Source organism: Rousettus aegyptiacus, unplaced genomic scaffold (assembly GCF_014176215.1).
Source record: "Rousettus aegyptiacus isolate mRouAeg1 unplaced genomic scaffold, mRouAeg1.p scaffold_m13_p_12, whole genome shotgun sequence".
In the NCBI taxonomy this organism is placed as follows: Eukaryota; Metazoa; Chordata; class Mammalia; order Chiroptera; family Pteropodidae; genus Rousettus; species Rousettus aegyptiacus.
Genome location: NW_023416287.1, coordinates 8,981,114 through 8,993,450, shown reverse-complemented (window position 1 = coordinate 8,993,450; position 12,337 = coordinate 8,981,114). Strand labels below are relative to the sequence as shown.

At 44.3% G+C, this 12,337-nt stretch overlaps 1 pseudogene; it reads right to left on the bottom strand.

Moving 5' to 3' along the window:
- Positions 1-10,814: 10,814 nt before the first annotated feature.
- Positions 10,815-12,337, bottom strand: LOC107510312 (annotated as a pseudogene).

The following is a 12,337-nucleotide window of genomic DNA, read 5'->3' as shown; positions in this document are numbered from 1 at the left end:
TCTCGGGCACGATGTCAGAGACCCTCTACAAATGATAGCTGCGTGTCTTCAATCTTATTGTCAATGCTCCTTCGAGGCTGAGCCACCAAACACCCTTTTTTAAGCACAAACATCACATAACCGATGAAACTCAAATTACACTCAAGATTTTATCAGTCAAGATCCTTGGAGACATGCAACAGAAAATCTGAGTTAAATAGCCTTAAGTTAAAGGGACTTAGAACATCAGATAACTAGGAAGTGCAAGGATTTGTTTGTTCGTTTCAGGCACAGCTGGATCCAGAGACTCAAATAATATCATCAGGTTCTGATTCGTGCCTCTGGGCCTTGCAGCTTCTTTTTTCTCTCTCAGGTCCATTCTTAGAGAGCATCTCCCGTCAAGGCTGCAGGACAGACTGACTCCAGTGGAAAAAGTCTGCCACAATCCCAGGAGCTACAACCACAGTCTGGTTGTATGTCATTGATCCTAAATGTGTCCTGTGAATCAATCATAATTGCCAGGAAAAGGAAGGCCCTGAGGGTCTCAGTCCACCTGACACAGAAGATGGGTCAAACCATGTGCGTGAGAATTAGGGGGATGATTTCCAGGGGGAAATTGGGGTTTATTTACCCAAAGGTGGTGGAATGGATTCTGGGAAGCCATAAAAAAAAAAATCAGCATACTTTACAAAAATCTAATTTATTCCAGAGAGGCACCATCCACAATGCCCAGCCTCCCGTGAGAGGCAATTTTGTCTTTCCCCTCCCTACCTTCTCTGTACACCTTCGATGACTACCTGTGTAGTCAGGGATCCTTGGATGCGGACAACAGAAGCAAGCTCTGGCCAACCTAAATAAAACCAATTTATGGAAGGTTCACAGACCGGAAGGACAGCCGGAAGAAGTGTTTTCCAGAAAGGCCAGAACCAAGGCAGCCCTGGAGATCTAGGGAGGAGTAACCGAAGGGCCATCTTCTCAGAGCATCACAGTGGGTTCCAGCCAACACCGGAGTGTGCGTCTCTTCTCCACAGACCCAAGAGCTCAGGAGGGAGGGTCCTCGATTATCCTCGCTGGGGTCAGATGCCCACCCCTGGCCAGGATAGAAATCATGATCCACAGATCCGCTGAGGTCACACCCAATTGGTATAGGAAGTAATTTCTCAGATCAAAATCAAGGTGCTGTTATTAAAAATGGGTGGGGGAGTGGTTTGGGGAGGGGAAGTGGGGGCATAGATTCTGGTCTGCAAAATAAGAAAATTCTAAACGCAGACTGTAATCGACCACTGATCCCTTTGGCTCTAGATACCCGTGCATTCTCCATCTCTTCTCGGTTTGCCCAGGCGTAACCTGAAAGAGTGACCTCTTTCCTGTCACTCATATACACCTGAGGGCTGGTCTTGGGAGCTGCATCAGGACCCAGGTTCCAGAAAATCACTATTGTTTGTGACAGTGAAAAACACAGAGCCAGACTGAACACTATACAGAGGTTAAAATACCCCCAGAACAGTGGGAACATGTGCAAATGCAATGAAAATGAAAAACAAGCTCTAGCATGGTAAATATCAAACTGGGGGGGGCGGTTCACAGAGGGAGGGCGGTGAATGTGACAATGGACGGTTCCACAAGAAGCGTTAACTGTACTTGCAAAGTTTGATCTTTTGTGGTGTGGTTTGTTGCTCAATACTTTTCTATATGCTTGAAATAATACCTTTTAAAAAATCAAGCACAGGTGTAGTCAACCCATGCCCTGAAATGGTTTCTGCCCCCGTGAGTCTGCACGTCTTCCTTAGAGAATCTCAGAAATGTGAGCACTTGCTGGTTCTACGGAGCAGAGCGGCCAGCTCGTCCCTGCTCCACCGTCGGGATCAGCCGGGGAGTGAGGATGCCCTCCTCCCTGCAGCATTTTGTCACATTGTAATTTGTGTATTGATCATTAGTCAGGATTCAGGATAAGCCGCAGGCACGGTCATCTCCCCATGGGGACTTGGACATCGTCCAGCCTCACAGAGCCAGGAGATCAATCGTCAGGTCTGATCGCGCGGGATCACGTGGGCTTCCAGGTCTGTGCAGAAGGATGCGAGGGCTCTGGTGTGTGTGTGTGTGTGTGTGTGTGTGTGTGAGAGAGAGAGAGAGAGAGAGAGAGAGAGAGAGAGAGAGAGAGAGAGAGAGAGAGAGAGAGAGAAATGTAACTGGGGACCTGGTGCCTCTGCCCTGCCTCCATCTTCAGGCCTGGAGAGGCAGAATCCTGAGTCCTTCTCACTGAAACTGCCTACCAGCTCACTAGTCTGCCCTGCGCCTGAAATTTCATCATCAGAGACTCCTTCCTTTGTGATTTTCTACCATCCTCTTCTCCCAGGAGGGGTGGCTACTAGAGCCATATCTGCCTACACTGAAGCAGGGACGTCTGGACAGCAGTGGGGGTCTCTCTCTCTCTGGGGGTGGAACAGAATGCAGAGTCTGGGGGTTGGGAGGAGAGAGAAAACCCTGCACCTTCGAGATACAACACAAGCGTCTACCTCCCCACTTTTCCTGGGGCTTACACAAGCCTATGCTGAGTAGGTGAGGAATTGCATTATCTCAAAGACACCTCTTATCACTGAGTATGCCTGGGTAAGAGCTGTCCCAACCGGCTGACCAGTGATTCTTATGGAGACTTTAAGTTTGACAGAGGCATCCTCAGAGGCCACAAGGTAGGACAGGAGTGTCAAATGAGCCCTCACCTTCAGTTCAGCCAGAGCAGCTATTTTGGCACATTTAACAAACTGAATTCTTCTATAAAACTTCATTCGAAGAAAATCTTCATGACTACATAAAAGTTTTGAGAATGGCTGCTTCGGTCCAAGTTGGGATTATGTGATTTCGCATCTGTTATTCAGCAGGAACATTTAGTTCAATATCATTATCATAGTCAGGGGGTCACATGCCCACTGGATTAAGCCCTGTGTACTAGTTATCTATAGCTATATAACAAGCTACCCCAAACTTTAGCAGCTTAGAGTAACACACTTTTATTTTCTGCAGTTTTGTGGGTCTGGAATCTGGGTGTGGCTTAGCTGAGTCCTCTGACTCCAGGCCTCTCACAAGCTGCACCTACGTGTCAGCTCGGGGTGTAGTCTCATCTGAAGGGTCATCTTGGGCTGGGGGATCTGCTGCCAAGCTGATTCAAGTGGTTGTCGGCAGGGTTCAGTTCCTCACAGGCTGTTGATTTGAGGACCTTGATTCTTTGCTGGCTGTTGGCTGGAGAAGCTCTTGGTTCCTTACCCCATGGGCCTCTGCAAAGGGACCTTAAGACATGGCAGCTGGCTTCCTCAGAGTGAGCAGGCGAGAGGGCACGAGAATATGTGAGCAAGAAGGAAGTCACTGTGTTTGTCCTATTCCAATTTTAGGAGGGACATCCGTCACTTTTGTTGTATTCTGTTTGTTAGAAGAGAGTAGCTAAGCCCAGCCCGCACTCAAGGAGAGAGTTACCCAGGACACAATGCCGGGGGCGAGAGGGGGACGGACATCGGGAGGCATTTTAGAAGCTGCCCGCCACACCGTATCTGACTAAACTTTGGGGAGTTGTTAGACTAAATTGCGAATAATCGACATACTGCATTTTCTTCTCTTTCCCAATTTCAGGAGGCATCTCTCTCAGAAATAGCCCGTGTTCACACCATGGTTGTGAACACAATTTCTTTTGCTTTGCTGGCCCCTAACTCATGAGAAGGATGGGAGATTTGGATTGAGTTTTCTTTCCCTCCCCCCCTTTTTTTAGGTGGATAAAACTTGTCTGGAGTTGAGTGCCTCCTAATCCCCAATAGAAATCTGGCATTTTCGTTTTGCTTTTTCACCCTCTCTAATCTTCACATAGCCTGAGGCCGGGGTGGGCTCCGTCCAGCAGAGCATTACGGGTAATCCCACCCAGGAATAACAAAGGCACCCCTGAGGGTTGCAGGGGAAATTGAAATGTCACAAGTCCTTCTCATGTCTAAGATGACTGAAAGTTGATCTGGGCAAGATACCAAGTGCTGTTTATCGGATTCCAAGTGGCATTGTCTCTGGCGCCTCACCCTATAGGTGGCACTTGTTGAGGGTAAGCTCCGTCAAGCGAGCTGGAGGAGTGACCAGGCACCTGGCTGGGAGATTCAGCATTCCTGGAGCAGTTCGTGGCTGGGATGGCTGGTTCTGGCCAAGACCAGGGCACCATGGAGATGAAAAAACAGACAAAATGACTCATCTTGGCGCAGAGCCCAGACAATGTATGCTAATGCCTTCATGCAGACAAAAAAAAATAAGATTATAGAGATACTGCATGCCAAAAGTGCCCAACCTCAAATAATACTTCTCTTTAATCCATCCACTCAGAAACTCAATAATTTACTGAGATCTAAAGTGTCAAAGAGGAAATCATCACATAAGTAAAATTGTTTTTAAGTCAATTTGTTCCACAACTAGTACTCCTGTAGGGTAGACGTTAACAGTGCTCACCAACATCTCAAGTTTTCCTCCTCTTCCAGTCCCACAGGAGGGTCCCACCTTCCCACCCCTTGAAGTTATGTGCAGACATGTGACCTTGCTTGACCAATGCAATCTGAGAGGAAGTAACATGTTGTTTCCAGGTAGAATCATTAAAGAGCTGATGTATGATTCTCTGTGGTCTCTTGCCATCCCGTGGTGATTCTGGGAACGTATATTCATGTGGTGGTATACGAAGGTGGTGCAGCCTCTGACAATCTAGATCTCCAAAGAGATTACAATGACCAGAGCCCCTCTTATGATTCTATTAAACGTATAGAATGAGTTTTGTTGTGTTGAACCAGGGAAATCTGGGTGCTGTTTGTTATTGCGACATAACCTTGCCTACCCTGACTAGTGAATCTACCATCCTGAACCCCCAAATACTGTTTATAAATACATTAAAAGCTTACAAACTCTCATAATCTCACCGTCAAATTAAAATGCGTTCTCAAGTCCCTCCGAACAAAAACACAGAATCGTTACAGACAAGATGGCAGCTGATTAGAGCACAGAAATCACCTCCTGGAAACTGCACATAATGAAGGGGAAAGGAGAGCATTTAAAAGCTCTGCCTTTGAGGACAGGCACTTTAATGGTTCTGGCAATGGAGATCTAGAGTTGAAAACAGCCAATTGTACACCCTTCAAGGTCTATATTTCAAATGAAATGACAGGAGGAGTGAACCTGAGGGTGCTTGGTGTCATCTGGGAGTTATTTGAGCTAAATAATTGCTGTCATATATGTTGCGCTGCCTATTTTTCATTTTAATCTTTTAAGAAATAGGAAAGAGAAGATAAGGGAAAAAAAAATATGTTTTACACAAGAGACCGGACAATTGATCATTAACCACAGCCTCAGAAATCGAAAGAGCTCAGATTGTTTGTGTTCCCATAATAAGTAAGCTGTGAATAGATATGAGAAGGTTACAAATTTATAAGCATAAAGCATTAAAGCTCTGAGCATGAGCTCAGTGCAGTCAGTGAGTATCGCTTTTGCTCCCCAGCATGCATTCATTCACATGACTTTTCATAAAATGATGTCCCCCTTTTCTTTTCCTAGGGACTGATTCCCAGCCCACACTAGAAAGCACTGATTCTACCCTAAGCTCCAGGAACGACTTGTTGTGGGCTTCGTTCAGAATTCTATTTCAATCCACCCAGCCTCTGTGATTGGTTCAGAGAAGGACATATACCCCGACAGAGCTCTGTAATAAATAGTCCCAGAATCCTGGTGGGTTACGAAAAGCTAATCTGTATTTTTCTCACTCACAGCTCTGCGGGTAGACTGGTGTATCTTTGCATCAGACTTCAGGTCGGAGTCGGTTCCACCTGTCTCCATCCCAGGCTCATAGGATGCTCAGAGCCTGCCCTTCTCAGTTCCACACCGAAAGGGAAACAGCCTTAGCATCCCACATGAGCATATTTAAAGCCTTTTCTCATACACTAATATACACTACACTAATATCCCACTGCCCAAGCAAGTCACATGGCCGAGACCAAAGTCTTCGGGATGAGGATGTCGTGCTGCTCACTCTCCAGAGAAACGCCCAGAGGCCACATGGCAGGATGAAAGAGCTGGAAACAATCATCCAAGTGTACTGCACCCACATGGCTCCGAACTGGTCAGTGACAAGAACAATAACTTCTCTTTGCTGTTGCACTGGGTTTCCATGTTATTTGCAATACAGAGGGTGCCGACTGAGACTCTCAGGAGGCCTCACGGTTTCTGGTCTCACTTGCACACTTGTTAATTTCTCTTTCAGAAGAAGCTCGGAGGCTCAAAGTGGAGCAGAAAGTTGGTGAGAGATCAATGACAGATGACAACAGAAGTGAGGATAAAAATTCTAGAATTCAGCCTCTTCTTACTTCTGAAGTGGTATTTGAGCATTGGCTTCCAGCTATGAGCAAACATCAGAAAATGTAGCCTGGGGCCAAGGCCACCCTGAATTAAAGGAATGACTGAATCAGAGACTTCCAAAATGGAATGAGCTTCTATTCCTTTCAGACATCCGTGGTCAGAAACACACAGTTCTTTTGTTTTCTCCTTGACACAATTAATGCATGGACATTAACCAGACAGCTGAGCCATGCCTACAAATAGGAAGGCTTGGTATTGTTATTGATTCTTTATTCCCACCCCTCAAAACATATTAAATTTAAATGAAGTTGATCCAATTGACTACTATCAGCCAAGATCCTTCAGAGCCAGGCCCTCTGCAACACAAGGGTTGGGGAAGCACCTGCTAGAACTAGCCTGCCAGGGTCTGACCCCAGCTCCTCCTCGTCCACGAGGTAAGATCCTAGGCAAGCGGCTTCACCTCTCTGAACCTCAGGTTCCTCACCTGTAAAATGAGTCCATCACCCCCATGTCATACAACATGGCTAAGAACACAGACTCTGGAGCTAAAGTTTTGAGGTTGGTATCAAAGCTCTCCTATTTCCTGGCCATTTGGCTTGGGCAAGTGTCTTCACCTTTCCATTCCTCAGTTTCCTCATCTGTAAGATGAGGATAACAGCATCTACCTAACAGTGTTATTGTGAAGATGAAATGAGTTAATAAGTAAAAACACTTAGATGAGTTTCTATTATATATTTATCACTCGATATATGTTGCTATTACTATGAAAGGAAGTGGTAGTAGTAGTAGAATTTTTCTTCATCTTAAAGAAGCTTAGAAATAATCATGATATTATCGCAAGTATTCATATGGTTCAAACTAACAGTAACCTTTATTGAATGAACTTGTGTGTGCCTGGCACTCTACCAAGCAACTTATATGCATTCCCATAGTCATCCTCACATCTTGATGGTGACAATGATAATGATGACAATGCCGTCCTCATCACTAATTACACAGATAAGAACTATGAGGCTCAGAGATATTCAGTCATCCAAGTGATCACACAGATCACACAGCAATTCATGACAAATCCAGGATTTAAACACAGGCCATCTGATTCTAGAGCCTGACTCTTCCCCATTCCACTTTCATCGGATAGGAAAGATAAGACACATTCTCTTCCATCCCTTTGTTCATTTATTCAGTAGTATTTATTGAGTCCCTCCCCTGTCCCCAATAGAGAACAAGACAGAGAAGTTGCACTCACCCATGTATCTATTTATCCATCCATCCATCTGTCCATTCTTTATCTATCTATCTATCATCTATGCATCTGTACATAACACTTAATACTTCTAGAATGTAATGCCTCTATCCCTATCAGAGTCTTCGTCACTCATGGGTGTACCATGGGTCTTCTTAAGAGGCTTTACCATATACATTGCATTGGAAACTACTATGTCCAGACTCTATTCTTTAGTCTATTATGCCAGTCTCTGCTGCCTAGATCCTAAGATTCATGTCCTGCTCTCCAAAATGCATCCCCACCCCCGGATTACCATTTGGCCACTGGTTGGGAGTTTGGATGAGCCCTGTTGCTGGCCAGGGACTGACCGTGACACTGCTCATTCATTATCAAGTTTACCTGGCTCGGGTCTCCAAACCAGTCAAGTCGTCTACACATCTCAAGATGTGGACAGAAGCAGGCTGAATAGTTAGAGTGTTGTGGTAGTTACATCTCAGGCATTTCATTAGGTGTGGCTTCCATTTTTTGGAATAGTACAAATTAATAGTGGCTTAAATTTTAAGATTTATTTGGTTTAAATTTGGCTTCTGGGCTCAGAAATATATCTGGACCAAGAGCTCTTTCAAGAATATGTGAATGATCTTGTGTTAAAGTCGATCCTTCAAAGAAAATATACATATTCAATTCTTTAATGAGCTGGATGCTGAGGTTTGGGGATATTTTTTAAGGAAATAAAGTCTGATGTTTAGTTTTGATTCTGTGATTGGCATTCTAGTCACTTAGCACATTGCATTTGGGTGTTTGGTTCAATTCAGGTGACCAAAAATTGCTTAATTTATATAATTAAATATATACGTAAAGTAGTTACATTTCAAAAATTATGGAAAATAAAATTTTGATAAGATTGATAATACAGCGCTTTCCATTGCAGAGCTCTGATGCTTCAAGTGCTTCAGAGATGAAGTGTTTATGATTATTTCATTGTGTGTCTCGGGGATGAGATCACGGATCTCTGTAAGCCAAACTCCATTTTATACATTCAAGGGAGGGAATAAAGAGTCAGGGAAGTAAGACAGGGGTGTGTTCTGCTGCTTGTTTTCTTTTAAGGGAAGACGGGAGAGTACAAAAAGAAAAAGAGAGAGAGAGAGAAATCAAAATTTTTTGTTCAATCTGAGAAATCACAGTGTGCAGAGACACAATTGATTAGGATTGTGGCAGAGACTCCTGGTGCTGATCCAATACGTGTTCTTTCTTCCTTTTTAATCGAACCCTTGTTTTTATTTCAACAAGCTGTATTCTCAGCTAAAAACATTGACCAAGCTCCCTTGCTCCCTTTCTTCCTGGGGTGGTACATAGATCTAGCCAATGGTTACTAAATAACAGCTCCTGAGTGGCACTTCCTGGAAAATTCTTTAAACGGTGGCGACACGGCAGACAAGTGCGCTTTGTCATTGTCTGTCTTCAGAAATTTAGTCTTGCAGGCTGGCGCTCTGGCAGCCATCTTGAGACCACGAGAACAGGCCTCACAATAAAGACAGAGGAGTAGAAAGCCGGAAAGAGCCTGGGTCTCTGATGTTATCATGGAGCCATCATATCGCCCGTGAGCTGCCTATTTCCAGACTTATTTAGCATGAGTAAAAATATACCCAAGTTATTGGGCTTGAGGGGAAGATGGGAGCAGGGTGTCTCTGTAACTTGTATCCAAAGCAAACCTCAAGAAATTTTATCCTTATTTTCAACAACTCATAACGAAGCACCTCTTGGTGTAAAAGTGTCTATAGTTTTCCTCTTTCCAGGTGGGTTCTTTTTTGAATTGAAAGATATTTCTGTTACTTTTCCATTTTCATGGAAAATATCAAATTACAATGTATCATTTTTATTTCATCATACTAACAAATCCTTTCATGACATTGGTAACTAGAGAACTCATACAAAAAGCAATTTCCCAATCATTAAATTTTTGAATACATATATATATATATATATATATATATATATATATATTTTTTTTTTTTTTTGCCCTAGCAGAGATGCATGTTGTCATCTGTGCTGAACCCTGGAGTTTTCACTGTTATTTTTCTCAGATTGATACAAGTCAGACTTCAGATAATGTTCGATTGTATGCATTTGTTAAGGGGCATCATAGAATTGGGAAATCAAGAGACGGAAGGAAATTTAAGAATAATTACAGTTGATATTTGTATGTGTGTAATAGGGCAAAAGTTTATAGAATTTGTCAGGTCAAGGCACACAGGAGCCTGTTCAGTCCTAGAAAACTCTATCGATAACCCAGAATATTCTCTGAAGAGTGAGCTTCCTGCTTTCTACCTAAATCTTTCTGATTCAAACATTTTTGAAATACCATTCCTCTCAATTATGCATTTTGGATCATCCCTGGGCATAACGCAAGGCGATACAATCAGAATTAATCCCAGATCTTTCATGGAAGCAACTGGAAAACAGCCCCTTCTCCCTGTGGTTGAGAGTCTCAGTGGATGTAAGGATGCAGACACTGGGCCCCTCTCAGCCCAGGAGGGTAAGCCAGTACGTAGATGTCCAGATGATTTTATTTGAGAACTGAATCCATTTGTATCTGATGCCCGCGTAAGATGATATGGAACTTACTGTCCAATCCAAAACACCTCTGGCCCTAACTGAGCTCACTATTAATAATTTTTACAATGATCCATTACCAGGCATAAGTCAGGTCTGTTCTGGGAAAACTCTTGACTGACTGCTCAGTCACATGAGACAAGAAATCCTCCCCCCATCATTCCTTTCTTAAATTCTAAAATCTAATCATTCAGAGTTTAGGACTTTTAATTTACCCCAAAGTTGCTGAAGCAAAAGCATGATAAAACATCCTGCCTTCTGTGACAACCCCCCAACACACACACACACACACACACACACACACACACACACACACACACACACACTATCGGTAGGAAAAAAAATGGTTTTGTACATGAGAAGAAACAACATAAATTCAAAACTTACAGATTAGCTCTATCGTTCATCTCTTCAAAAAGTTTATGTGAATAGCCAATCAAAACCAACAGGGCATCTCCCTTGAAACATTATCTAAACGGATTTCCAAGTAGACCACAGGACTGCATAGCATCTTGGAATGTCCTTAGAAGGCTCTGTCATTGATCAGGTAAAAACCCCAGAATCCTTTCTTTCAAATGGAAGAGGGAAAGACAGGGATAGTTGAAACTATTCGAACTCCATCTTCTTCCCGTGTGACTCATGCCCCCCTACCCTCTGCCTCCTCAGAAGCTCCTCGGCCTCTGAAGCTTTCCTGGCCTCTGCCACCACCTCGCCCTCCAAAGCTGCCTCTGCCTCTGCCACGACCCCCAAAGCCACTTTAACCCTTAGGCTCAGCCCAATCCATCGATTTCACCCTCTCGTACGGCCTCTGTGGAGCTTCGGCGGCTTCTTCACTGCTGCAGTCTGTATGACAAAACCCTCTAGAAGATCCGTTCTCCTGGTCGGTGACAAGCCTTGCCGGAACGGAGACACCCAACAATTTCCTGAAAGTCTCTTCTGTAGTGTCCTCAGACAGACCTTTGACAGAGTTTCAGATGGCTGGCTTCTTGCAACTCCTACCTGATTGCTTTGCCCTCCATTTCCCTTTTAGTACAGGAATTTAAAGTTTCTCCAGCATCTTCAAATGAAGGAAGTTCTAACATGCATACCCGTTAGATTTACCATTTTGGTTCTGGGGCACTTTGATGAAAGTTGCCTCCTCAAATACTTCCTTGAAGAGTTTCTCCTGTTGCACGTAGGAGAGGCTGCTCAAAACCAGAGTTTTTGAATCACCACGCCAAGTGCAATTCCTTCCACCGCTGTAGTCTGGATCGACCTTTCTCTCTAGTACGGTACAAGGGCACAGGTCGCCCATCTAGCTCTGTTCCCTATTTTTCTTCCAACATTTTCTCTGCATCAGCTTCTGTCTTAAATTCAATATAAGTGATCAATCCCTTTACGTCTTCCCAAGCTCGCTGACTGATCTGACCTCTGTAGCATCTTCAAACGCTTCCTTTAATTCGTCTTGAGTAAATTTATAAGGCAACATTTTTAGCCAAAATTGTTCTGCATCTCAATCTTTTCCTGTCTTTTCCCTTGTTTTCTTCTAGTTTAATTTCATTGCCAAAGACTTTTAAACCAGCGAGTTCCAAGGCTTTTTCTAGGTCTGCAGCAGATTCGAAATCCACGTAGCCAAACTTCCTAGACACACCAGTTTTGACACCCACAACAGCAAGATCATTTTTAGCAAAAATGTCCCGGATACCGGTTTTTAATTCAGGAGCAGATTTGTTGAAGTCGGGGGTTTTCAACAAAGAGGCTGAATGACGACGCTGGCTCTGTGGCTTCTGCTTTCTGTTTCCTGGCTCCAGGAGCTGCTTCCTGTTCGGCCGTTTCCTTCCTTTTCCAGGTGCTGCTTCCACAGGCTCTTCCTCCTCTCCATCCTCCTGCTCCTCCCTTCACCTTTTTTGCTGGGGAAACCATCACCTCCGTTGCTGGAGTCACGGTAGCCTTCTGGCCTTTCTTCTGAAGAATGAGAACCTCTTCTCCGTGGCTTTCAGCTTCGCCATTTCCTCGTTTTCACTATCTTCTTCTACCGCCTTTGTAGGAGGAGCCATTTCCTTGGGATCACCTTGATTTTCACCGGCCTTTGCGAGCTTCGCCGTAATGATGGCTCATGACGGCAGAGTGCGCAGCGGGCGAGCGGCACAGATGAGCCCAGAGGAACCGAACGATGGCCAT